This window comes from Rhipicephalus microplus, unplaced genomic scaffold (assembly GCF_043290135.1).
Source record: "Rhipicephalus microplus isolate Deutch F79 unplaced genomic scaffold, USDA_Rmic scaffold_312, whole genome shotgun sequence".
Classification (NCBI taxonomy): domain Eukaryota; kingdom Metazoa; phylum Arthropoda; class Arachnida; order Ixodida; family Ixodidae; genus Rhipicephalus; species Rhipicephalus microplus.
This window is the reverse complement of record NW_027464880.1, coordinates 117501-121498: the sequence shown is the minus strand read 5'-3', so window position 1 is coordinate 121498 and position 3998 is coordinate 117501. Positions and strand designations below refer to the sequence as shown.

At 56.7% G+C, this 3998-nt stretch overlaps 2 non-coding genes across 2 annotated transcripts; both read left to right on the top strand.

The window, feature by feature from the left end:
* Window positions 1-292: 292 nt before the first annotated feature.
* LOC142793603 (small subunit ribosomal RNA) lies at window positions 293-2107 on the top strand. Its single transcript, XR_012891676.1, has one exon. It is a non-coding gene; the product is annotated as a small subunit ribosomal RNA (ribosomal RNA).
* A 1719-nt stretch (window positions 2108-3826) lies between these two features.
* Window positions 3827-3979, top strand: LOC142793613 (5.8S ribosomal RNA). The gene has a single exon (XR_012891681.1). It is a non-coding gene; the product is annotated as a 5.8S ribosomal RNA (ribosomal RNA).
* Window positions 3980-3998: the final 19 nt, after the last annotated feature.

The following is a 3998-nucleotide window of genomic DNA, read 5'->3' as shown; positions in this document are numbered from 1 at the left end:
GGCTTTGCAGTCTCGGCTCCGTTGCTAGTTCCGGCCGGTCCACCGACAGTGCAGCGGGCTTGGGCAACCCGCACGGCGCGACCGAGTCGATGCAACGAAAAAGAGCGAGCATGAACGTGCTTCTTGCCGCACGGCTCCCACTCGTCTTTCGGGAAGGTTGTGCCGTAGCGAGCTCGAACGCCGTCATCTCGGAGTGCAAAATAAGCGTGTTGGGGCGCCTGAAGGTGGCCTCCGCCGCACACAGACTGCGTCCGGCCCGCCGAAGGCGAGGACGGACGCGCAGTCGAACGATTACCTGGTTGATCCTGCCAGTAATCATATGCTTGTCTCAAAGATTAAGCCATGCATGTCTAAGTACATGCCGAAATAAGGCGAAACCGCGAATGGCTCATTAAATCAGTTATGGTTCCTTAGATCGTTTCTTCCTACTTGGATAACTGTGGCAATTCTAGAGCTAATACATGCAGTGAGCCTGGAGCCCTTTGGGTAACGGGTGCTTTTATTAGACCAAGATCGATCGGGTTTCGGCCCGTATTGTGTGGTGACTCTGGATAACTTTGTGCTGATCGCATGGCCACGAGCCGGCGACGTTTCTTTCAAGTGTCTGCCTTATCAACTTTCGATGGTAGGTTACTTGCTTACCATGGTTGTTACGGGTAACGGAGAATCAGGGTTCGATTCCGGAGAGGGAGCCTGAGAAACGGCTACCACATCCAAGGAAGGCAGCAGGCGCGCAAATTACCCACTCCCGGCACGGGGAGGTAGTGACGAAAAATAACAATACGGGACTCTTTTGAGGCCCCGTAATTGAAATGAGTACACTCTAAATCCTTTAACGAGGATCAATTGGAGGGCAAGTCTGGTGCCAGCAGCCGCGGTAATTCCAGCTCCAATAGCGTATACTAAAGCTGCTGCGGTTAAAAAGCTCGTAGTTGGATCTCAGTTCCAGACGAGTAGTGCATCTACCCGATGCGACGGCTCGGACTGAACATCATGCCGGTTCTTTCTTGGTGCACTTCATTGTGTGCCTCGAGATGGCCGGTGCTTTTACTTTGAAAAAATTAGAGTGCTCAACGCAGGCGAGTCGCCTGAATAAACTTGCATGGAATAATAGAACAAGACCTCGTTTCTGTTCTGTTGGTTTTTGGAATACGAGGTAATGATTAAGAGGGACGGACGGGGGCATTCGTATTGCGGCGCTAGAGGTGAAATTCTTGGACCGTCGCAAGACGAACTACTGCGAAAGCATTTGCCAAGAATGTTTTCATTGATCAAGAACGAAAGTCAGAGGTTCGAAGGCGATCAGATACCGCCCTAGTTCTGACCATAAACGATGCCAACCAGCGATCCGCCTGAGTTACTCAAATGACTCGGCGGGCAGCTTCCGGGAAACCAAAGTATTTGGGTTCCGGGGGAAGTATGGTTGCAAAGCTGAAACTTAAAGGAATTGACGGAAGGGCACCACCAGGAGTGGAGCCTGCGGCTTAATTTGACTCAACACGGGAAAACTTACCCGGCCCGGACACTGGGAGGATTGACAGATTGAGAGCTCTTTCTTGATTCGGTGGATGGTGGTGCATGGCCGTTCTTAGTTGGTGGAGCGATTTGTCTGGTTAATTCCGATAACGAACGAGACTCTAGCCTATTAAATAGGTGCGGGGTTCCCAGCACCTTACAACCTTCTTAGAGGGACAAGCGGCTCCTAGCCGCACGAAACAGAGCAATAACAGGTCTGTGATGCCCTTAGATGTCCGGGGCCGCACGCGCGCTACACTGAAGGAAGCAGCGTGTCTTTATCCCTGTCTGAAAAGACTGGGTAACCCGTGGAACTTCTTTCGTGATTGGGATAGGGGCTTGCAATTGTTCCCCTTGAACGAGGAATTCCCAGTAAGCGCGAGTCATAAGCTCGCGTTGATTACGTCCCTGCCCTTTGTACACACCGCCCGTCGCTACTACCGATTGAATGATTTAGTGAGGTCTTCGGACCGATGTCCGGCGCGGCCTTTCGGTTGCGCCGGTCTGTTGGAAAGATGACCAAACTTGATCATTTAGAGGAAGTAAAAGTCGTAACAAGGTTTCCGTAGGTGAACCTGCGGAAGGATCATTAACGGATTGTGAAGGGTGAGCGCCTCAGCTGCGTCTGCGCCCGACACTTTCTGCCGCTGACCCCGTTTGGACGCGGGGTCGGCTTTTCCCCACGGGGCTGCCTGAATGTGGAGCGGCACCCCGTGACAAATTGTTGCGCCCAGCGGACGCCAACACCGCGACCTTGGACGGTCGGCCAGGTGGCGGACGCGGGTACAAACGGCGCAACGCACTCATAGGTCGGCTTTCGACCCGCCACTGCACCGTGGCTCGAAGCGCTCGAAATGCGCGACCCGACCGCTGCGGGACCGCCTAGTACTGTAAACAGGAGCGGCGGAGCGCGAACGGCGAGTCGTGGTTACGTCGGTAGAAGGCGAGGCTGCGCGTTCCCGAAACGCCAGCCGAGTGCCCTCCCGACCGTTCGAGCGTGCAAGAACGAGACCCGACAATCGCGCGGCGACTGCCAAGTACGAGAGGAACGGCACAAGCGTCGGCGGTCGGTCAAGGAACTGGCGATGTGACGGGTCCGCTGTGCACCAGTGCATACCGTCCCGCCGTCCGCGGCAAGCGCCTCCGCGTCCTCGGGTGACGGAGGCTGCCGGTCGGTTCTTGCAGGCGAGGGATCTCGCTGGCACCGGTTCGCGTTGACGCGCGGCCGGTCATGGCACGGCGATGCGACGGCCGAGGTGCGCAGTACTCGATGGAGGAACCGCACGCTCCGATGACCGTCCCGCCCTCCGCGGCGTATGCGTACCGACCGTAATGGTTGCAGCAGCGCCGGCCGGCTTTTGAATTCGCCACACGAAACACGGTGCGAGATCGCGGTTAGGGGAGCGTCGACGTTGCCAGGCGTTTTGCTTGCTGCCGAGGGAAAGGCGGCACGGCCACGTCGCGCTCGTCGCGATTAGCGGGTCTGCGCGCTTTGGGAAGGTGCCGCAACGACTTGCCGAAAGAGGAAGCACGGAAGAACGAGGGACTTGGACGTCCCGACAATTGAACGCACTTGCGGCCAGGCCCTTGCTGGCTTCGTTCTTCCGCCTCGAGTAGGCTCGTACGCGGCTCCGGCGCCGAAAGTGGTCCTTGGCACCGACTTCGGTGGACGTGGGAAGTGCCGCGCAAGTACGGCGCGCCTGGCTCCACCTGTTGGCTAAAGTAGGCAGCCGGATCGGCATTTTGGTGTGCGGTGGCAAACCGTGGATGCGAAAAAAGCTTGTGCGATTTCGTGGAACAAAAAGCGGGGGTCCCCCTTTTTATGCGGAGGAGACCGACCCGCCTGCCGTGGTGAACCGCGACGCCACGGTAAAAACGGGAGAGGCTTGTCGATGGGACCGTGCATCCCGCGCTCCACGGAGGCCGGGAGGCGGCCGCCCGAGGAAATGTGTAGCCGTCGAGGCCCGCATCTGCGTGCACTCTTATCCAAATGGGTGTACCGCAGGCATTTTCTGGTTAGGCGGGCCAATGAGAGCGAGCACACAACGATACCTACGGGTCCGGCTTGGAGAACCGGCTTCGACGCCTCCCGAGTATTTATAGAGGGGTGGACCACGAAAGCACTCGCAAGTAGCGAAAGCGAAACGCCGTCCGAAACACACCGTTTGCTCGATTTGCGGCAGCCGAAAAAGGCGCGGCAGAGTTTTGGAGTCCAAGCGTGCGCTGAAAAGCGCCCTTCTTGGCCACTGTTTGGCCGAGTGCCAGAAACGTTTGGTTTTGACTGTACGGAATTGAACAAACACTTTTTCACGACTCTAAGCGGTGGATCACTCGGTTCTCGGGTCGATGAAGAACGCAGCCAGCTGCGAGACTTGGTGTGAATTGCAGGACACACTGAGCACTGATTCTTTGAACGCACATTGCGGCCTTGGGTCTTCCCTTGGCTTCGTCTGTCTGAGGGTCGGATCACATATCAAGAGAGC